The 23,361-nt window shown below is 49.6% G+C and overlaps 1 protein-coding gene across 2 annotated transcripts in view; it reads left to right on the top strand.

The window, feature by feature from the left end:
- Positions 1-1,155: 1,155 nt before the first annotated feature.
- Positions 1,156-23,361, top strand: part of PTPRA (protein tyrosine phosphatase receptor type A) — a 117,785-nt gene continuing 95,579 nt past the window's right edge. Inside the window, exon 1 of one of the 2 annotated variants that reach the window (XM_014876180.2) lies at positions 1,156-1,294. The gene's annotated coding sequence lies outside the window, so the exon portion shown is untranslated. The remainder of the gene's footprint in view (positions 1,295-23,361) is intronic. The other variant, XM_014876178.2, reaches the window with a different exon arrangement.

The following is a 23,361-nucleotide window of genomic DNA, read 5'->3' as shown; positions in this document are numbered from 1 at the left end:
AGCAGACATCTGAGAGGGGAGGGACCTCATTAATATGTATAAATATCTAATAGAGATGTGCCAAGAGGATGGACTGGGCTCTGCTCCATGGTTCCCAAAAATGGGACAAGAGGTAAAAGGCAGAAAATGATGGAAAAATCCATCTGGATATGAGGAACATGTTCTTTCATGTGAGCACTGGCAGAGTTTGTCCAGAAAAGCTGTGGCTGTCTCATCCCTGGAAGTGTCCAAGGCCACAGGTGATTGGAGTAACCTGGGATAGTGGAAAGTTGTCCCTGCCCGTGGCAGACAGTGGAATTAGATAGTCTTTAAGGTCCCTTCCAACCCAAACCATTCTGTGATTATAATTAATTGAAACCAGCTTTATATAATTCTAAATTATAAAAAAGGATCATATTTCTGGGTTGTTTCTAATTAAGACGAGATCTTTGTGGTGATCAAAACTTACCTTATGAAGAAAAAAAAAAAAAGCCACTCACTCAGTTGCGCCAAGTAACTTCTGTTCGCAGAATCATTGAATCATAGAACATAGAATCACAGAATCACAGGATCATAGAATCATAGAATGTTAAAGGTATGGAAGGAATTTTTTAAAAATCATCCCAAACTGCCCTGCCACAGGCAGGGACAATCCCCATTAGACCAAGTTGTTCAAGGCCTTATCCAACCTGGCTTTGAAAACTTCCAGCGTTGGGGCATCCACAGCTTCCCTGGGCAACCTGTTCCTGTTCTCACTGCCGTCACAACAAAAAATTTCCTCTTAATATCCAATATAATTCCCTTTCTTTCAACTTGTTCACGTTACTCCTTATCCCGTCTCCGCAGCTCCTTCCTAAGAGTCCCTCTCCGGCTTTCCTGTAGTATCCCACCAAAACCTTTTTATTTCGAATTAATTTCCCACTCGGGAATTTTGGGAATCGGGAGCGGCGATGGGGCGCGGTGCCGCCTCCGCGCCACCAGGGGGCGGCACCGCCACGCTCCGGGGGCCGGCGTGGCCCCGCCCCTCGGCCACGCCCATGGGCACGCCCCGGCCACGCCCCCGGCCCGGAGCCGCACGATGGCGGCGGCAGCGGGCGGGCGGCGGCGGCGGCGCCGCTGAGCGCCGGGAGAGCCCCGAGGGGCGGCGGGGGCTTCCCGCACCCCTTCCCCTTCCCTCATATCCCCCTCCCCTTTTCCCCCTGACCCCCCCCTCCCCGCGCCCTTCCCCGCTGCGCCGTCCATGGTTACGGGCGGCCGCCGCGGCCTCGCAGCGGAGCCGTTTGGGCGGGAGCCGGCGAGGGAGCAGCGGCCGCAGGTGAGCGGGGACGGCGTCGCAGGTGACCCCCGGGGCGAGGCACGGGGTTGTTACGGTGGCGTGGGGGTGATGGAAGGGGCGAGGGGCGCGACCCACGCGTGTCCGTGGAGTTGGGTCACCCCCAGGCTGCGCACGCTGAACTTGGGGTTTAGTATTTGCGTATTTGTAGGTGTATTTGTTAGCGATAGTGGTGATTTCTAAAAGTGATCGCGGGCTGCGGCTCTTGGATTTGCTCCCTTGGAGCCAGTCCAGAGGAGGCCACCAAGTTGATGAGAGGGATGCAGCACCTCTCCTGCGAGGAAAGGCTGGGAGAACTGGGATTGTCCAGCCTAGAGAAGAGAAGGATCCGGGGAGACCTAATGGGAGCCTCTCAGTACTTGTAGGGAGCCCGCAAGAAAAATGGAGAGAGACTTTTTACAAGGACCTGGGGTGGCAGGATAAGGGGGAATGGCCTCACACTGAAAGAGAGTGCGGTTAGATTAGATATTAGGAAGAAATTCTTCCCTGCGAGGGTGGGGAGGCCCTGGCACAGGTTGTTCAGAGAAGCTGTGGCTGCCCCTGGATCCCTGGAGGTGTTTAATGCCAGGTTGGATGGGGCTCTGAGCAACCTGTGGGAGAGGATGGAGCAAGATAGGCTTTAAGGTCCCTTCCAACTCAAACCATTCCATGATTCTGAGCTTCCATCTGTGGGTCTGCAGCGACCCACAGGGTTGGACACGGAGGTCCAAGCTGGGGACACCCCTCCAAGACCCAGAAAACAGCTGCAGGGCCACCATGGCCACAATCTCCTGCCACCACCCAGCACCGCCCTGCTGCAGGATGGCCAGGCTCCCTGCACACCTGTACTCTGCACCCTGGGGCTTCTGGTCAGTGAGGAACCCTCCTGACCCACGGTCTCACCACACCCCCTTGGATCCAGGCCGTGCCAGTGGCCAAAGGCTGATTTTGGGACCGATATTCCAGCGTGGGGGGCTTGTGACCTGGCTGCTCCCTGTGCCATCTCTCCGGGAGATGCTCCAGGCTGGAGCATTGGAAGGGACACCCTCCTTGCTGTGGGATCCAAGGGTTCTGTCCTTTTCTTCAGGGCTCTTTCCTCTCCTCGAAGGGTGTGTCCCCTCCTCGCCACTGCCTCCGCGCATCCCAAACGGGAATCCCAAATGGGAATGTCCGTGCTGCCCCTCTCCAAGCTCTCCCACGCTCGGGTAGCTGCATCCTCCCTCCTCGGCCAGCGCTTGCTTGTTTCTGATCTTGGATGTCATCGAGGGTGGAAAATGTGACAGGAAGGAAGGGAGGCTTTTTTTCCCTCCTGCTAAATATGGACTGACATTAAAAATCCAAATACTGTCGCGAAAGGAATCCCAACCTCTGTTTGTCGAGGGAGAGAAAACGATGTTTTCTGGCTTTTCGATTCCAGCTGGGAAGTTTCGCAAGGAGTGGTGGAGTCCTTGCCGGGAGCCTCAGGAATTTACTGAGCTTGTTCACAGGACGCTCTCTGCAGCGTCTTACGCTAAAAAAAATTAGTCATCCCTTCTCTGCCTGCCCGTGGCTGGGGGGAGCTTGCTGCGAGCATGCAGGATGCTTGGAAATATTTAAGGATTTTTTCCTCCTGTACAAGGAGTTCTAGAAACGACAGGAAATAAAACTGCGGCCCCAACAGGAGTTTTTCATCTTTATTTTAATTCCTGTTGCTGCAGCAGCCAGTGGCAGGGAGGGGAAGGATGTGCTCGGGGAGGGCTGCAGCCAGGTTTGCAGGGAGGAGTTCTCTGTGTCAAGCATCAGATGCAAACTCATGCTGTTATTCCCAGAGAGATTGGGAAACAGGCTTGGTGTGGAGCTCGGGGAGGAGGAATGGGATCACAGGGATGGTCATGGCTCTGCCAGCTCCCTGATGGCTTCTGCTGTGGTCAGGGTGAAGAGCCAGGGTGCTTTTTGGGGAGCAGAGACCACAGCTCCCCTAGGACTTGGGGGTGCTGGGCAGAAAGTGGGCACTGCCACCCTCCCATTCCACGTTTCTTTCCATCCCCGTTGGAATTCAGAAAGCTGTCCTCCAGCTTTCTGGGGCAGTGCCTGCAGGAAGCTCCAGGGGTTTTGCCTGATCTTTATTACAACAATTGGTTTAAGCAACTGGTTGGTTGCAGTTGGCTGAAGGTGGTGGAGTCCCCATCCCTGGAGATGTCCGAGGAACAACTGAATGTAGCACTCAGTGCTCTGCTCTGGTGACAAGGTGGGGATTGGTCACAGGTTGGACTTGTGATGTCTTGGACGTCTTTTCCAACCTAAATGACTCTGGGATTCTGTGAAAGCACCTGGGAGGTGCTAGAATAGATATTTCCCGTTTCCAGGGCACTGGTGCTGCTGTGTTGTTCCCGGACTAAGGAGACACAGCCCTGCCTTCCTGAAACATCCCTCACAAATAACTGTATCTCTGTGCTGCTCAGTGATACTGGTCCACGTCCAACATCAACATCCTCCTGGAAGAGTGGTTTGAATTCCCTCTCTCTCTGCCTCCTCCTGCTGCCAGCCTACATCTGTTCTGCTCCAGCCCTCTGTGTTTCCAGCAGCGTGGTGGATCCCAGTCCAGTGGGGAGGGCACAGGTTGTGTGACCTCTGCTGTGCTTGGCTGAGCCAGTGTCACTGTCATGTTCTGTGTGATGCCTCAAAACACTGGGGAGTGTGGGATGGGATATTTTGTGTGGAACAGGGCACTTGTAGTGCTTCCATAGGGTCAGGAGTGGCACCAGCTGCTGCCTGGTCCTCCCCTGCTGGTGTGACACAGGCAGGAGCTCGGTCATCCCTGGCAGCTGCTCTCTGGGCTCATTCATGAATCGCATTTTCCTCTGGAAATAAAACAAATCCCCGGGCTTTCCTCTCACGGTGGAAGTCGTTTGAAGCCAACCAGATCTGTAAGTGTCCCCAAAGCCTTGGGACAGGAAGAGACACTTGAGCAGAGAGGTAGGAAATGTCCGCATTTAGAGCAGTGGCTGATTCATCTCCTGCTCTTAACTCTTTCCCTCCTGGTTTTAGTGGGATCCAGCTGGTTTGTTTCAAGGCTCAGAGCCCAAGGAGGCTCTGGCTGGATCACAGAATACTGCTGGGTTTTATACATGGTGTTTATGTGGTTTGGGGTGGAAGAGGAGTGGGGCGTGTGGTTATCTGAACTGGATAACCGGAACGTCGGCACTCACATTAGGGAGGATTAATATTTAATATATAGGCTATGAACCATTGTGCTTAATCACTATCTGAAGGGCTTAGGAAGAGATTTAGCGATAAGCAAGTGATTCCTGAGCTGTCCAGAATGATTTCTTGCATCTTCCTCTGGAGCAGCTGGTCCTGGATCTCACTAGAGGCCGGTTTGATCCTGTTCTTCCTGATGTCTCCAGGTTTTGTGAGTGGGTAGAGTGGCTTGCATCACGAGTGTTCACTTCTCATTAAACTCACAAATACTCTGGAAACCCTTTTTCTCTGATGCAGCTCACATGGCTGTACTGTCAGCTGTCGTACCTGTCAGCACTTCAAACTTCTGTGTGTGGCCAAAGCTCATGGGAAATATGTTGTGGGATTCGTGGACATTGTCACTGTCACATATATCTGCCCAGACACTAGTGCAGAGGCAGCTCCTTCATTCTGTTGTCTGTCTGACCTCTTTTGGAGGCCTTTCATGTCATCTCTAGGCTCCCACCATGGTCCTGGAACTGCCCATGAGAGCAGTGCTGCTTTCCACAGCTGCTCCATGTTGCCTTACGTGGGTTTTTTTCTGCAGCATGAGGGATTTTGTAGCACAGCAAGGTGGAAATCCCCTCTGGGAAGGGGCTCGCTGTGTTTGTGCAGGGAGGAGGTGATGGTGGGGAGTGCTGTGTCCAAGGCTGGGGTCCTCAGCACAACAAGGACTTAGAGTGACTCCAGAAGAAGCAATAAAGATGTCCTGAGGGCTGGAACCCCTCTGCTCTGGAGCCAGGCTGAGAGAGCTGGGGGTGCTCACCTGGAGAAGAGAAGGCTCCAGGGAGAGCTCAGAGACCTTCCGGGACCTAAGGAGGCTTCAGGGGAGTTCGAGAAGACTTAGGATGGAGGGACAGGACACAGGGAATGGCTTCCCACTGCCAGAGGGCAGGGTTAGATGGGATATTGGGAAGGAATTTTTTGCCTGTGAGGATGGTGAGGCCCTGGCACAGGGTGCCCAGAGAAGCTGTGGCTGCTCCATCTCTGAAAATGTTCAAGCCAGGTTGGACAGGACTTGGAGCAGCCTGGGCTGGTGGAAGGTGTCCCTGCCCATGGCTGGGGGTTGGAGCTGGATGCTCTTTCAGTTCCCTTCCAACCCAACCCAAACCACGCTGTGATTCCATGATTCTATGCCAAGGCATTCAAATAATGCATCTCCACAGCCACATGTCCTGCAGGTTTGAGGGTTGTGTGTCCATGGAGGGAAAGCCTCCTTTAGGCTGCAGGAGGGTGTGTGCCTGCACCTCCCTCCCTCCCTGCCCCAAATCAGAGCTCTCCTGGCTGAAAGCATCAGCCACAGCTGTCAAACCCACCGTGCTGTGGTTGCTCCTGTGGGCCCTCTGTGTTTATGGCAGCTGCAGTTTTGATGGTGGCAGTCAAAACGCCTGAGTGTGGGTTGGGTTTTGGCACATTGGTCATGCAGAAAATCCTGGTGTCTACTGTAACAGGTATGGAGGTTGGAAATCTTTATAAAATTGGGACTACTTTTTTTTCCCCCAAAAGGACCTGTGGAAGAATTATAGAAACAGGGAATGGTTTGGGTTGGAAGGGACCTTAAAGCTCATCTCCTTCCAACCCCCTGCCGTGGGCAGGGACACCTCTCACTAGCCCAGGTTGCTCCAAGCCCTGTCCAACCTGGCCTTGAGAATGTTCCTTTTGTTCTCTGTGCAAACAGATCACTTGCTTAGGCAGCAGCAACTCTTTATTCCAGGATAATTTGTTGTCCTAATTCCTTCCTGTTGAAGCAACTCCATTTTGCATGGAATAATTAGCACTAATTTGAGCCTGGGATGGAAAACAAGAGTTCTCTGACTTCAGAGGAGCTCTGCCTTTGCTGTGTGAGTCAGGTCATGCTGTGCCATCCCTCCTCTGAAGCAAAATTAAAACCTGTCCGTGAGACCAAACATTCCAGGTTGGTAGGAGGGAGCAGGAGGTGGAGGTCTCACCGATTTTAAGCCTTCTGCACTTGCAGGGAGCTGAGGACAAGTGTGGTGAGGGGGGAACGGAGCAGCACCTCCTTCCTTCTTGGCTGACACTGAGGAACAAATAAACAGAAATGTTCTCACTGTGCTGATGTGAAAAGCTGCTTCTGAGCCAGCCTGGCCTGTTGGTGGATTCCTGGCACCCCAGCCAAGTACTTGAGACCTTTTTATTGCCAGAACAAGGACTTCCTCATCCTGCCCCACAGTCTGACTCGATCCACGGCTATTTTCTGGTCCTTCCAGGAAGACATCCCTGCTCTGCCTTCCTTTGTGTAGGGAAGGGAAACCAGCCAAATCCTTTCCCTGCCCCAAATCCCTGCATGTCTGAAGAAGGGGAGGTGCAGGGTATCCTTCCTGGTTTACCCAGGAAGCCTGAGATGAATTCCAGTGCCAAGCTGTTGCAGGCAGGATCTCCCCAGCCTGTCTCCCAGCTGTCTTTCTTGATTTTGGTAGGTTCAGTGTTTGCTGATGAGGTTGTGAGCACTGAGGCCATAAACACGTCTTCAAGATGTTCATGGAAGCAGTGGAAATGGGAGACGTCCAGCCTGGAAATCCCAGGTGGCAGGAAATGGGCTTTTTTTTGACCAGATACCTTGGCTGATTGATGCTGCTTAGACAGAGAATTTTAAGACCCAGATTCATATCTTGAAGGTCCAAGACACTTCTTGGCACTCCAAACTCCATCACTGAAGGTGTGTTACAGGCTCGGTGTGGAGGTGCTGCAGCAGCATACCTGTCTGAAAAGCAGGGTTTGGCCTGTTGGAGCTTGTAGGTTTTGTGTATCCAAGTTAAGTAATAGGTGACAGGGAGGCTGGATCCAGGTATGAGCAGTGAATCAATCAGCACTGGATTGCTCTGGGGTTGAGCCAGCCCCCCTTGGGATGACTGTCCTCCCATATCATGTCTGATATTTTGAAATAATCTCTAGTTGTTCTGATGATCTAAACCCCAGGGGTTTAGCTGGCTTTGGGCTCCACCCCATCAGTGGTGACCTTGCTCCAGGGCTGAGGAGAGCAGCAATTCCTGGTGTGCCTGCAGAGTGTCTCCTGGGTCTGTGCTCACATGCTATTCCCCGGGAAGCTGGGGATCATGTGCCCAAAAGAGAACTTGTAGAGGTTCTCCCCAAAACTGACACCCAGCCGTCCTCACTTGCCCTCTGGGAATGATGATAACGGAATCACAGAACCACAGAACGATTTGGTTGGAAGGGGCCTTGAAGATCATCTCATTCCACCCCTTGCCATGGGCAGGGACACCTCCCACCATCCCAGAGTGCTCCAAGCCCCATCCAACCTGGCCTTGGACACTTCCAGGGATCCAGGGGCAGCCACAGCTTCTCTGGGCACCCTGTGCCAGGGCCTGCCTACCCTCACAGGGAAGAATTTCTTCCCAATGTCTAATCTAAACCTACTCTCAGTGTGAAGTCAGTCTCTCTTCATCTTTCCTGCAGGTTCCCTTCAGGTCCTGGAAGGCTCCAGTTAGCTCATCCCAAAGCTTTCTCTTCTCCAGGCTGAGCAATCCCAATTCTCTCTCTTTCCTCATGGCAGAGCTGCTCCATCTGTCTCATCATCTTGGTGGCCTCCTCTGGACTCATTCCAAGAGGCCACAGTGGTGAACTTGCCAATTAAGCAGCAGATCCTCCTGGAATCCCTGGGATTGTGTGGGCTCCATCCCTTGCTTTCCACCTGTATTTTTAGAGGCAGTGTGTCAGTTCCCCCTCTAGGGATTTCAAACACTTCAGTCACAACCTCGGGGCTGATAGCACTAATTTGTATTAGTAAATGCCACCGTGGTCCATGTCAGAGAGGCTTCTGCAGCCAGGAAATCTATTCCTGGCCCCAGCTCAGAGTACTGCTTGCTTCCAGTCAGGCATCTCTTACTCCATCCTTCAGAAAACTCTGCTACACCCAGTGCAGACCCAGCCCTGCACCAGGGACAGCAGCAGCAGGGCTGGAGGAAGAAATGACCAACCAAGGCAGGGAAATAGGTGGCAAAAAAAGGCAGGAAGGAACTCAGGTCTGGCTGAGCAGCCAGAAGCAAAAGGGACAGATCTCCCAATCTAAATGCTGCTAGAGCTTTCTAGAAGGCTGGAACCCTCAAATAAGTCAATCTCACTGAGTAAGAGGAGAAATATGAAGAACAGGATTTGCTTTTTTGTGTGTGTGTGTGGTTTTTATATTTCTTTTTTTAAAAAAAGCATTTTAGTGGTTTATAAAGATTCCAGCAGCGCTCTGGGAAAGCACAGCCTCCCATTCCAGGCACCATGTTCAGCACAGGAATATCCTGGCTCTCGACCTGCAGGTCTTGAGGTACCATAAATTTTTTTTCTGGTGATAGTGTGTGGCAGACCAGCATGCAAAACTTTTCCTGCTGCTTTACAATCTGAATCATGTTTTTATCACGGCAGCAGATAATCATCTCACTCGTGTTCCAGAAGCGAAGCTCTTGTGGATGTGTTTCAGGAGCCTGAAAATAAATATATTCACATGTGTTTGCCAGTGTTGTTGAACACATGGTGTGTCTCAGAGCCTCTGGATTTCACTCTCTTGTAGATTGGCCATTCTTGAAGGCTCAGAAGTACAACTTTAGTCCAAATCTGCAGTTTCATACTTCTTCCAAAGCAGACATTAATGCCATCCTCTAAATGATGAATTAGAGATGAACGGAGATGAGTTAGAAATTAATAATAAATTGGAAAGCATGGATAATCCTCAAGATTTTCTCTTGAGGAGACTTTAAACCTATTTGGCTACAGGCAAATCGATGTTTTTAATCCCAGTTGCTGTGTAGAATTTGCATCCTCATTCTGGTGGCAGGGTGGGAATGCCGGGTGGGATCTTTGGATGATTTGGTGGCAGCAGCTTGTCTTTAGATACTGAGACTGGGATTAGAGAGGTTCAGTTATTTTCTAATCTTATCTAAAGGTGTGCTTTACAACCCTTTTCATGAAGAAATTTTCCCTTATATCCAATCTAAACCTCCCCTGATGCTATTTAAGGCCATCTCCTTCTGTCCTGTCCCTTTTTCCTTGGGAGCAGAGTCTGACCCCCACCTAGCTCCAACCTTCTGTCAGGGAATTGTATTCAGCCAACTCGTTTATCATCTTTCTATACCTGTCTTGACCCTTAGTGGTTGTGTGGGAGGTATTTTTTGACTCCAGCAGGTGCTTGGAGGTGAAATCTGTGGCTCAGCTGTTTGTGTGGCTGCAGTGCTTGAACTGCTTCAGCCCTGTCTGTGCAGGTCTGGCCTCTCAGAATCCAGGATCCAAACGAATAAAAACAGGAATAATAAAATAGGAAGAGGCTAGCTGGGAGAGAAGAGCAGCTTTGGAAGGGCTAAGGTGAATCTCTGCTCTCCTGAGAGGTAAATAAAAGGTACAATCGTGGTTTTTTTTAATCTCTCTCATCCCCTCCTCAGCCGAGGCTCCAGAAAGGATGACAAATCTGGTGGCTGCCTGAGCATTTTCCACCTTGGATCCATCAGCATTTAGAATGGTTTGAAGGGTCTCCGAGTGTCTTCATCTCTCTTTGTGGCTGTTGTGAGGGTCTTTGTGGGAGTTCATGTCCCTCAGCCAGGGCTGCAGGGGAGCTCTTGGTGATAGATTTGCCAAACCACGTTCCACAAAGGTGACACATCTCCTGATGCACCCAGGAGAGGCTGTGGAGGCACCTGAGTATCTGATGTTCCTTCTTGTGTCCAGGTTTTATCCATAGCATGATGAAAGATCTACTCCTCACTTTCCTAAAAATGTTTTAGAGCAACTTCTGTGCCTGTGCAGAGGTATTTGCCTTTTTTTCCAGGATATTCTGTGGGGGTTGTTCGAGTTTATGTAACTTCCCATATGTTGCCCTCTTCTTGTAGAAACTTGAGGATAAATTGTGAAATGCAGGGAGCTGCTTTAAAAGGATACATGCTCAGCTGGAGCTCGTCCTGTTTGTGGCCAGAAAAGGGGAACCTGGGAGCCTTCTGTCCCTGTTTCCTCCCTGGCACAGCTGAGCCAGCAGCATGGGATGGAGCATCTGATGCTGCCCCGTTGCCCAATGCTGGGATGCTGCTGCAGGAGGAGGCTGTGGGGAGCTGGCTCCAGAGCAGGCACATGCTGTGAGGGTGGTGGATTCTCCATGGAGGGGCTGCAGCCCCAGCATCATTCCTCTTTTCTCCTTTCCAAAGCTGCTGCATTCCCTGCAGTGCAGGGTGTTTTAGGTGGGGCTTTAAGTCAGTGATTATTGAACCACTTTGCTGGGCCTGATCTTGCCAGGTGCTGCTTGGTCTGCATTGCCGTGTACATCATAGAATTGGAAAAGCCTTTAATATCATTGAGTCCAGCCATTCCCCCAGCACTGCCAAGGCCACCATTGACCCATGTCCCCAAATACAATGTCCATGTGGCTTTTAAATCCCTCCAGGGATGGGAACTCCAGCACTGCCCTGGGCAGCTGTTCCAATGCCTGACTACTCTGTCCATGAAGAAATTTCCCCAAATATCCAATCTAAACCCCCCCTGGCCCAGCCCGAGGCCGTTCCCTCTCCTCCTGTCCCTGTTCCCTGGCAGCACAGCCCGACCCCCCCGGCTGTCCCCTCCTGTCAGGGAGTTGTGCAGAGCCACAAGGTCCCCCCTGATCCCCCTTTTCTCCAGGCTGAGCCCCTTTCCCAGCTCCCTCAGCTGCTCAGACCCTTCCCCTGCTCCATTGCCCATATCAAGGAGGTCTGAGGTCACTCACTGTCTTGCAGATCCACATTTGTTGGCTCCTGTACAAGCTCAGCAGCTGGTAGGAGATTTGTGATTCTTGTTCTCTGCAAACTTGAGCAAAGCCCTTCACTCATCACCCAGGTCATTTCAGCTTATCATTTTTGAAAATGGTTTAGTCTCAACTTCAAGAGGAATTGTAGGCAGGATGCTGGCAGAGCTTGGAGCCTGCCTCCACTGGGGATTACACTGTGTGTAATTAGGGTCTCCAAAAACATCCTTTTCCATTCCCTCTCCAACCCCCCTGGAGCAAAGCCAGGAAACCCAGCCATGGAACAAACCCTCTTTTGAAGTTCAAGGCTGAGAAACTGAATTTGTCCTCTGACAATTGCACTTGTTTGACCAGTGGACAGAGAACGAGGAGCTCTGTGAACAAGTGGATGGGAGAGGTGGAAAGTCCTGAGGGGAAAAAGTGCTTCAGGGAAGAGCCACACCAGTTCTGATGATAACTGGCTGGAAACTTCAGCCAGGGCTCCTGGACAGCCAGGCAGGCTCAGCAATGCTGGGAAAACTGAGCTCCTCCACATCCAAACCCAGGAATTGACCTATTCAGGGGGGTTTCTGAAATTACTGCAAGATCATGAGTGTCTTTAGGAAGCCAGGAACTTTGCAGTTGCTCAATACTCACTCAGCTGCTTTGGCATGGGTAATTTGGAATGGTTTTGTTTTTGTAGGATGGATTCAGAGTTCCCAGCGTGGGATCTTTGGAGATGAGTGTGTTTAGCTGCTGTGGAAAGAGGTCCTTGCAAGGTGGGGTCTGGTTTGGTGACTGTGGCTTCACTGGAGGTGACTTGGCAGCACAGCAGACTAGAGCAGCAGTCTTGTAGTTGAAACAGTTTAAACTGTCTCTGCTGCACAAAACAAGTTCCTGCCTTTTGCTGCCCAGAATTCCAGAGTTTCACAGAATCATTGAATCATAGAATGGTTTGGGTTGGAAGGGACCCTAAAGACCACCTGGTTCCAACCCCTTGCCATGGGCAGGGACACCTTCCACGATCCCAGGGTGCTCCAAGCCCTGTCCAACCTGGCCTTGGACACTCCAGGGATCCAGGGACAGCCACAGCTTCTCTTGTGCAAATCTCACTGGCTACAATTTGGCTCAGTTTTGAAGAGAATCTTTGAAATTGTGTTTTGAAGCTTTTAATGATTCATCCTCTTAGGGAACTCATGATGCTGTGTGTGTGTGTGCAGGGGGATTTCACTTTGGGCTGTTCAGTGCCCCACAGGCCGAGAGAAATGGCATGGATTTAAGGGAATTTGAGTTCCTGAAGCCCTGAAATTCTACCCAGCTGAGATCACTGCTTTATATTTGATATTGAATTTTCCCTCCCCTGCTGCTTCATTAAGGCAGTGGAGTTGCAGAAATGTCAGTAATTAACTAATGAAGTACACGGGTGGTAGTGCAGTAGCAGCTTCCATAGGTGCACAGCTTTTATTCCAGGGTTTTCAATCCAGTATGGAAAGGTCATCTCTGCCATGCTCATCATGGCTGTGACTGCTCCCATCCTACATCCAACACTTTCTGTGCCATTTCAGCTGTTCCCAGCCCCTTGGATGGTGATGGCAGTGCATTCCATGTCCCCCCTCCCAAACAGGCTCCCAGCCCTGCCATCAGATCCTGAGCCCAGGGGCAGGAACAGGATTGCCACTTCCACTTTTTTCCATTTTGCCTGTTACAGGAATTGTTGCTGATCTCTTCAAGCATTCCTTGAGCTTTGTCTTCACTGGCAGGACTGGGCTGTTGGCACAGGGCATTTCCAGGAGGATTGTTTTGCTCTGGAGGTGACAAATGACAGCTCAGCTCCTTTGGGATGCTGTGACCACTTCCCAAAGGAGCAGCTGGAATGCAGAGCTCAGGCCTCTGTGTCTCTCCCTGTCCTTATTAAAATCCTTATTTAAGGTCCTGCAGGCTCTGCTCTGGGGAGGTTCATAGTTCAGCTGCTGGATTAATGAATTTTGGTGGGTTTTTTGGGGAACCAATCCTTTGTGAAGCCTTGGGAGGCTGTGTGGCCTCTGACAGGTGCTATGGCACAAACCCACCTTAGGACTTGGGCTGCTAAGTTCCATCGTGGGCCAGCTCTCAGATAACAGTGGCTTTTGCCAATGACAGGATGGTATTTTGTGTCCTTCCTGTAGGAAGCTCTTGCAGTGACCCTCTTGTGGCTCTTCAGTCAGTTCTGAAGCATCTCTGGCTACCCCAATTTCTCTGTGGTCACTTAATGTGCAGTTCCAAATGATCCTGTCAAACTGTGGTGTTGGATGTTATGTTAGAATAAATGTTTCTCATTGCTGATGGTTTTACTTCATATATATTTTAGAAGCTGGGCCCTGATTTTACTTTGAAACAGTCAAAACATTGAATAAAACACTCCAAAGCTTTCAAAGCATTTGAACTACGTTCTCCCTTCAGACATCCTCAGTCATTTCCATCGTAGATCTGACCCCAAATATCTGCTCCAAGCTATGCCCAGGTTGCAGAGCTCCTTGGATTCACCTCCAGACAGAAACAAGAGGCCTGGGGAGCATTGGGAATGATGGTCTGGGGGAGAGGAACTGAAAATGAATGTTGTGGTTAAATCTGCTCTTTCTAATAAGAGCCACTTGAATTTATTTTTGGGCACAATTTTGGTCCATCCTATTCTGGAGCTAAATTCATTACTCGATTTTTGGATTGTCTCCTCCTTCCCTCTTGGCCTCCAGCTGCCAAACCCTCCCTTCTCCCCCTGTGCCCCAGCACACAGAATTGCAGCATCCTGAGATCCAGCACTGCAGATGTGCCAGATGGAGACACTGAGCTCGTGCAGGTCTCAATTTTGGATGCAACAAAAAAAATGATGACTTGAGAAAAACCTTCTTGTTTGTCCTGAATTTTGTCAGAGCCCAGCAGTGTTGGACAGGCACCTCGGAAGCTTCGTGCCAGAGATCTCCCAAGTGTTGCTGCTGTTCATGGGATGGGTTAGGTTGGAAAGACATTAAAGATCATTTATTCCAACCAGCAAGGACATCTTCCACTGGTCCAGGTTGCTCCAAGCCCCATCCAAGCTGGCCTTAAAGCCACAATCATCCTCTGCTTTTGAAAACCTGTCCCCTAAATGGTCCTTGTAGACAAAATCACACTTACACCAAACACTTGCCCACTTAATTCTCACATCTGTTGTTTTTCTTTCTTCTGGGCAGGGTTGTTTCTCAGCAGCTTTGAGCACAAAGATGACTATTTGTGAAGTGTTTCCTGGCTACAGAGTTGAAACTCTTTAATATTCCTGTCTTCTGCGAGCTCTCTTCCATGAACTTTCCTTCTCTCACCACCCTCCTCCATTTATCAAAGCCTGCCTTGCTCACAGATTTGGTGCCTGGTGAGGGACTGGGGTTATTCCCATTGTGTCACACTAGGCTGCCTGCTGTCCCCAGAGAAAAGGGGATAGATGTGAAATAAAAGGAGGAGTCGGTGCTGGCTTTTGAAATGCCCTAAGCCTGAAGTCTCTTGCTTGGAGAACAGGTCTGATGTGCCTGATGATGCTGGCCACTTCCTACTCCAGCTCCCTATTGCTTGGTCCAAAAGGAATTTATTCCCTCAGAAATGGGGCTCATTCAGACCACTTTAGGTAATGGGCAGCTTAGGAAGCAACACTTTAATTTTTTCCTGGAATAAAACATCCTGCAGGGGCTTCCCTGTTTAATAATAATCTGCAAAATCTTGTGATCTTTGAATTCAAGTGCTGAGAGCTGAACTCAGTGGTTTAGTCACAGAATCACGAATGGTTTGGGTTGGAAGGGACCTCTAAAGACCTGCCATGAGCAGGGACACCTTCCACTATCCCAGCTTGGTCCAAGCCCCATTCAGCCTGGCCTTGGACACTTCCAGGGATGGGACAGCCTGGGCAAACCTGTGCCAGTGCCTCACCACCCTCACAGGGAATAATTTCTCCCTAATATCCAATCCAAAATTACTCTCTTTCAGTCCTGTCCTCCAACCTCCCTTTTACCTTAGTGCCAGCTGTGCCTCTTTCACCATTAACATCTGCACTAAATATCCCCACTTCCTGCTTTATAATTGGGGGGTTCAAGCCCTGTCTTGTCCTGTTTGGGTGTTCTCTGGGGCCCCTCCATCAGTCCCTGGCTGAGCAGGGAGTGCTGATGCCCAGAGGAAATGAAGGTGCAGAGAGCTGGCAAGTTGTTTCATGGCAGGGGTGAGCTGGTGTAAAATGGAGCTGGTGTTGCTTTGGAGAGTTTATTTTTCTGTTCCCTCCTTTCTGCACGTGTTGAACCAGGTCTGGTGGTGAGTAAGGCAGCTCAGCTTGCTTACCTTGGCATGAGCACGGTGCTCTGGTGCAGCACCCTGTCCTGGCCAGCGTTTTGGCAAGCTGGCAAACGAGCTGAGCCACTGTGGCTGGCACAGAGCCTGGCATTGCTCTGGGAGTGCTTGGGGTGGGAGGTGAGGAAAAGGGAGCTCTCACCTGGTGGAAGTGACATGTGTGATCATCCACCACCAAATTCCCAGCTCTGTTTGGTGCCCTGCATGCCTGACTCCTGCCTCTGGTTAGGCTGAAATGAAAATGTGAGAACCAGATGTGACCTGCCAACACTGTCTTGTTTAACACCCCATCTCCAGATGTTTCTGGCTTGTAGTGCTAATTTCCACTTGCATTTATCCAACAGCCAAATCCAAGATGCTTGCTGCCTTTAGGAAGTGAAGTCCAACTGACCTTTAATGTTATCTCTTGCTTTGCTCAATCCCACATCTCTTGCATCCAGGTTGGACAAGCCTGTCCATCTCTAGACTGTCCCTCCCACCTCAAAATCATCTTGCAGTGAAATTTTTTCTTCATTATCTGGGGAAGAAGATTGAAAAGCAGGAAGAAATGGATTTTTGCCCAGGAAATTTTGTACTCTGCAAGGGCATTTTATCACATCCTTTTTTGAAGGCTGTAAGAGCAGCTTTCTCCAAAGGATGCTCTTCCCTTGGGACTGCACATGGTTTTCTTAAATTTCAGCAGCACGTGACCACAGGGCACGGAAGGACTTGCAGGAATGTTCCTAACTCCCTTTGAAAGGCAAGCTGTTCTTTCAGCCTCTTGCAGAATCACTCTGACAGGAGACACTGCAATCAGGCTGCAGAAGTAATTGCATTTGTAATGTGAAAGACAGAACAGGGTCTACAATTCTCATCCTCAACAGCCTCTGTGAGGACTCAAAGTAGTCCAAAAAAAAAAAAAATAAATCCCAAACCAACAGACCCAACCATCACTTCTGACATTTGTATTTGGTCTGGGCAAAACATTAGGAAACAACATACTCAAGGGGACAAGATGATCTCATACAGCTGACTTTAAAGCAACATGCTCCCGTGGAAATTTGTTTCCATGCCTATTCCAGAGCATTGGCTGCTGCCTGGATCTCCCCTGCCCCCCTGGCTCAGCTCAGCTTAGTCAGCAAGTTCCAGTTCAACCTCTGCCTTTTATTTTGTGCCTGTACCTGAGTTAGCTCCGTTCCTCAGTAACCAGCTCTTTGTCAGAGGAAAGGCTTCCAGGATGCTGCCAGCAACTCATTGTCCATTTCCTGAGGAGAACTGCTTGCTTTTAAGTAGTTTGCCTGAAATCTTGACTATTCCAGTACAGCTAAGGCTTCCTGTGCTGGTTGGCTTTCTTGGGATGAAGTTCCAGCCACCCACATGCACTGTCTGCATTTAGTTCTGAGTCTGGAGAACAAATCTGTGCCATAGGGTTTCACCATCGCTGCACTGTTGTTCCTCTGACATTGCAATATGTGACCATCCTCCATGGATGTGGCAACTGATTTACAAGCAGTAGCTCCCTGCTGTTTATTGCTGTTGGATTTTGAGGGGTGTGGGGACAGGAGCTAGGCTGGAGCAAGCTACAGGGGCTGGATGTAGCAGTGTTGAAGGAATCACATTTGGAGCCTGATGGCTTGGGCAAGGGATGCTTCTGCCATGGCACATCCTCCCTGGTCCTTCCTCAAGTGCAGATCAGACCTTTATGATGCTCACAGCTCCTGAGCATGAAGGCAGTGGAAGGATCTTGGCATCCCAGGTGGAGATGAGCTTGTTTGCATCCAAGTTCCTCAAGGTTTTCCTCTGGTAAAGCCTTGGTGTTCCCCATTTGGCTGGCTGGAACACCAGGCTGGTTTTTTTCTTCTCTGCCATCAGAGGCGTGGTGTGGACTTTCCCAACAGAACATTGCTCATTCAGTCCCGTTTTTTCAAAAAGAATTGAACAGATTATCTTTTCAGGGCCTGACTCTTGCTGGTTTTTCAGGAGCAGGTGCCAGCAGCTGGTGTGGCCATGAATGAAGTGATAAAGGAGAAGCTTATCCAGAACTGACTGTAACTTCCTCTCTGCCTCTGAAGGATTTACCCTCCCTCAAAGGTTTCCATTTTCATTAAATCCACCAGTAGCAATGAAGCCTGAAAAAGCCATGAACTCCCACCTCCAGCAGACTGGCTGGTGTTGGTGTTGTTTGGGTTTTTAACTGGGGAGAATGAGTCAGCCTGTCCTCAGAAAACACCAGGACTATTGGCACCGCTTGACCACCAGTTTCCTGTTGCTCCCTTTTGTTTTTCTCTTTTTCCTTTCGTTGAAGCTTTTAGGGCCTGGGTGCACATTTGGGAGAGTGTCTGGATGTTTCCCATTACTGGGACTCTACTGTGTGTGTCTTCTCTGCTTATTTTTTTGAAAGGAGGAACAAAAAGATGCAGAGATCAAAACCTTGTCCGAACATCAACTTCTAGAGTCATAACTCTAGCTGCTGGCCTTAGTGAGCTGCCATGTCCTCAAATAAATCTTTATAAATCAGCATTTACACTGTAAAAATTCACACAACTTGATTGCAGAGTTCCTTAAAGCAGTACAGAATAAAAAAGATATTAACTGTTTAGGGGTGAAGCTTTAATGGTAGGTTAGGTCACGGAGGACTGATGACTATGAAGTTATGACAAACTCTTGTGTTTGGTGTCTGAGATGTGGCCTTGCTGTCCCAGACCATGCTTTGCATGCTGGGCGCTCATATTTTTTATTGTTCATCCCTTTTTCCTAAAGAAAGGACCATAGGGATGTGCAGGAATGCCAGAGCAGAGCACGTGTGCTGGGGTGCTGAAGGCACATCTTGATCTTGTCAGCTTTTGGGAATATCTGCATGGAAAGCTTTGGTGCTTTTGGGGATGGGAACCATCCCGACTGCAGCCAGAGCAGATGGGACACACAGCCTGAACCAGCCCGTCTCGTTTATGCTTTATTAATTAGACATGTTATCAGAGTCATCTGTGTTTTCTTTCCTTTTCTCCTTTCCAAACCAGTTCTGCTGCTTCGCTGCCCACAGAGGCTCTGATGAGGAGCTCAGTTTGAATCCCTGAGAGGTGCATGGCAGCACTTGTTCATTGTGCTCTGTGTTAGCACTGTAAAAATTTTGGGGAGAGGACTCAGAGGAGTTTTGTGAGCTCTGGGGATCAGAATTTTGAGAGTTGATGGCACTGTCCTGGTAGCACATCCTCCCTCTGTCAGTGTAAGAATTTCCACCATGTGTTAATCACAGAATGGTTTGAGTTGGAATCAGCTTGTTGCAAACCCTGCCATGGGCAGGGACAACTTCCACTGTCCCAGGTTGCTCCAAACCTCATCCAGCCTTGTCTTGGACACTTCCAGGGATCCAGGGGTAGCCACAGCTTCTCTGGGCAAGCTATGCTGCAAGCTGCTTTCTGTAGGATGCTAAAAAACTGACACAGATCAGGGAGGTGACTGGATAAACCCTTGGAAAGAAAGTATAAAGATCCCTGGGTAGACACAGTCCGTGCTGAAGACTGGGAAGTGTTCTGGGGAGAAAATTGTTTGGACTGGTGTGGATCTGACCTTGCTGCTGATTGCAGCTGGAGGTATTAATTATGTAGATCTAAGGTGGGGTCTGTCGTGCTCACTGGGACATTGTCAGGCTGCAAATGTGCACACTCAGTTTTAAGATATTACTGAAAGAGAGAAAAGCCTTTTCAAATGCTGGGGTGGGAGCCAGGAGTAGGGATTTTCTCAGATTTCCCTTTGAACCTTTATCTCCCAGCAGGTTAACATCTGAATCCTCAATGTCAGTGCCCTTTATCTGTATGTAAGGGTGAAAAGTGGGTCGTAAACCCCTTATAGTCTCAAGCTGCTCCAGTGGAGGTTCAGGTTGATGATTAGGAGGAAATTCTTCATAGAAAAGGTGATAATACACCCGACTGGGCTGCCTAGGGAGGTGGTGGAGTCCCAGTCCCTGGAGGTGCTTACGACTGGCTGTGGCACTCAGTGCTCTGTCTGGGTGACAGGATGGTGATGGGTCACAGATTGGACTCAATCATCTTGGAGGTCCTTTAGAACCTGGGGGATTCTGTGTGTGCCCATCTCTGAGGTGGGAAATGGTGAAACAAGAGCTGGTGTCAATGATCCCTGGGCGGGTCCCTTTGAGCCCAGGACGGTTCTGTGATTCTCTGAAACCCCATAAAGGCAACCTAAATTTCCTTTCTGACACCTGGGTCTGTTTTATAGCCACCATTTGGTGGGATGAAGGGAAGATCTGTGGATTTGCTGTGTCTGATGCCCTTGCAGGGAAAATCCCCACTCGCTGGAGGAGCAGCAGGATCATCCCTGTGCACACAGTGAGGAAATGACTTTTAATGATGGGCTGGCTTGGATACTGCCCAGATCCCTTCTCTTACAGCAGGACAAGATGATGACCATGTCCAGGCTCTTCCCTGGCACACACACTCAATATATGTTATCCTTGAAGTCCTCTTCCCATGCCTTTGTGCAGGCACAGCATCTCCCCTGCTAAAAGGATGCTGGTGTCTCCTGTCAGCGACTTAATTGGGTCCCTGGGTGCTGGGATATTTCCTGCTGCTGCATCCTCTTCCCGGAGCTACGCCTCCACCTCGGGAACTTCCCTGCTGATGAAGATGCAATGCTGAGCTCTGTGCTGTGCCCGGAGCCAGCGGAGGTTAAATCCCAGCAAAAGCTTTTGGGATTGCTGGCAGCCTGGGGGGGAGCTTGCTGGTGGGATTTTAATTGCGTTGTGTTTATCGAGCTGGCTGTAAACACAGCAGGAAGTTGCTGCTCGTCCAGAGCCTGGGAGCCAAAGGTGTATCGATACCAGGGAGCTGTGGGACACAGGTATGCACTGGTGGAGATCTCAGCTGGGATTGAAATTCTCTGTGTCCTGCACTTCCTCCTCAACTCAAGCTGTAAGGATTTTATAACCCAATTTTGTCAGCTGATTCCTCCCCAAAGCAAGAAGCCGTGTTGCTAGGAGTGGGGTGGAGAGGGGAGAAAAAAAAAACAACTCAGGAATACTCATCTTCAGAGGTCCAGCACTGCAGATAACATTGAGTCACTGCCGAAAGCCTCAAAGCAAAACAGATGTTCAGTTTCTAGTGACTAAGTGAGTATTAAAGGTACCAGATGATCAAAGTTTTAACTGAGGTATTTAATTTGTGGTTGGCAGCTGAGACAAAGCATGAGCAAACAAGGTGCAATGCAGAAATGGTCTCTCTCCTGTCTTACACATGTCGGTGTGTTTTCATAAAACCTTTTTTGTTCCGTTTTTTTCCCATTTCTAAAATATGTCTTTCCGGCTTGACTCATTCTCTCTGTAGTTGTAACCTTTATTTCTGGGTGGGAAGGCAATTATTTTGTGAGACATGAGACCAGTGGCAGGGTGAGTGGGCTCTTGTTGCTGTCTCTGTCATTTAGTTGTGTGACAGGTCACTTCTCCAGGAGCAGTTTGTGTCTCTGAAGTTGGGGATAATTACATGTGTTCTCAAAAATAAGGAAACTGGACTTAATGGTGCATCTGCTCAGCGTGACTTTTGAATTCATGAATGAGTAGAAAACTTGGAATGTGGTGTCATGCAGCTGTTAGCCTTCGAGCAAGAGGCAATTTTTGATGACTATATTCTTTAAAAAAAAAATAAATTAGGATGAGGACTGTGATCCCAGCATTCTGGGCTTGTTGGGCAGCCAACTCTGGGAGCTTCTTGAGCCGTTGCTGGTGGAGGTGTTGGGTTCCCAGTGCTTTGATCCCAGGTGAGAAACCTGCAGCACTATGTGGCTGTGTGGAACAGAGGTGCTGAATCCCTCCTTGCCACTCAAACCTGAGCAGGTGATAACATAAAAGGGCAGGAACTGTGTCCTGGTCCCTCATCTCAGCATCATGTGCAGCATGGATTGCTCAGGTCCAATAAATCCCTAATGTAAAACACACGAAAACCCTGAGAAAGAGGGCCCTGATCAGAACTTCCCTTCTCGGTAAGTCCATAAATCAGCTCACTCTGTACTTTCTGGAGGAATGACTCTCGTCTTGGCTGCTCAGCACCACAGGAAGGACAGAACAGACTTTGAGTTGCTCTCCCTGGGGTCTGGGAAGTGGATTTGTACTGCTAAGCCCACGTGGGAGCTGAAGCCAAGGCTCCATCCCGCCAGTCCTGCAGGATTTAGGACTTTTTGGCAAGTTCTAGATGGTTTCTATTAAGAAAAAGGCTTTTTGGATCTCTTCTGAGGGTGCCTCCCTTTGGAGGCTTTCTCAGGAGCCCATGTGCTGAGCACTTAATCTTCCACCCCACTTAAGGGAAGAGGGACAGACACCAAACCCTGTTGGCACCTTCTTTCACTTAATTCTCGCATTTAATGCATTTAATTGTTCTTCCTTCGGCTTTTAAGAGAGCTTCTGCCAAAATCAAGAAGCTAAAAATTAAAGTAATTATTGTGGTGATGGAAGCAATCAAAGAGGCCACCAGGCTCCTGGTCTGTGTGCTGTGGAGGAAGGAGCAGACTGGGATTGAGCTCATCTCCTGGGACACGCTGAGCTCCAAGAGTTAATTTTGTTCCTGACTTCTCTGTCCATGAGTAATCCATTTGTGCTGGGAGGAAATGGCAAGTTCTTGCAGCGAGGACAGGCTTCACTGCTGGAGAAAATGATGCCTATTTATCATATGATGCTCTCTGTGCCTTTTTTTATTTGTCCTTCATGTGAACTAAGCTCTTTGGTGATGAGCTTCCCTGTCTGACAACAGATTTTGTAGAGGCCTACAAGTGTTTTTTCTTTCCTGCATTTGCTGTTTCCCTGCAATTCCTCACACAGCCCCGGGCAACAGTGGGAAGGAGCTGGACAGGAAAGGACCTGGGGTTCCTGCTGGACATCAAACTCAGCCTGAGGCAGCAATGTGCCCAAAAAGAGACAGTGGTGGGCTGGGCAGGTCCAGGGAGGGGAGCACACCTGGAGCACTGGGTCCAGTTCTGCCTCCCCAGCACAAGAGGGACATGGACAGACTGGGCAGAGCCCAGGGAGGGGACTGGAGCATCTCTGCTCTGAGGAAAGGCTGGCAGAGCTGGCACTGCTCAGCCTGGACAAGAGAAGGCTCCAGGGGTCTCATCCCTGCCCATCAGCAGCTGCAGGGAGGGTGCAGAGAGGATGGAGCCAGGCTCTTGGCAGTGGTGGCCAGGGACAGGACACACTGAGCACAGGAGGGTCCCTCTGGACACCAGGGAACACATTTTGGGTGTGGGGGTGACTGAGCACAGGCACAGGGATGTTGTGGAGTCCCCATCTTTGGGGATATTCAGCATTTCTCTGTCTACAAGCATGAGCAGGCTCTGTGTGACCCTGCTGAGCAGGGAGCTGGACCAGACAATCTCCAGAAGTTTCTTCTCACCTCCACCACTCTGTGCTTCTGAGATGAAGGTTCTCAGGAGATGCAGGGCTGGGCTGAGCCCTCTGCAGGGGTGTGACTTGTGCACAAATGCAGCTCCATTTGGCATGGAACAGCACTGTGTGATCACATCTCCTTTGCTGTAAGAATGTAAAATGGCTTAATAATTCTTCTCCTGCTGTTTTGGATTAATTTCTATCTTTATGCTATGTGTTTTCTTTGCTTGCTTCCTCCTTTCACCTTCCCAGCTGTCTCCTCAGAGAAACTTCCGTGCCTCTTATTGTTCTGCTTGTTTTCATTCTCCTTCTTGGGTAAATGTTTTTTTTGTTTTTTGGTTTTTTTTTTAAAGTATGGTTTCCTAAAGCTCTGCAAAATGCTCTTTCCCTGTTGCATTTTAAAGTATTAGTTGTAAAAAAAGGGGCAAGGAGCTTTAATTCAGG

Source organism: Sturnus vulgaris, chromosome 4 (assembly GCF_052056855.1).
Source record: "Sturnus vulgaris isolate bStuVul1 chromosome 4, bStuVul1.hap1, whole genome shotgun sequence".
Taxonomy (NCBI): domain Eukaryota; kingdom Metazoa; phylum Chordata; class Aves; order Passeriformes; family Sturnidae; genus Sturnus; species Sturnus vulgaris.
This window is presented reverse-complemented; position numbering and strand designations above follow the sequence as displayed.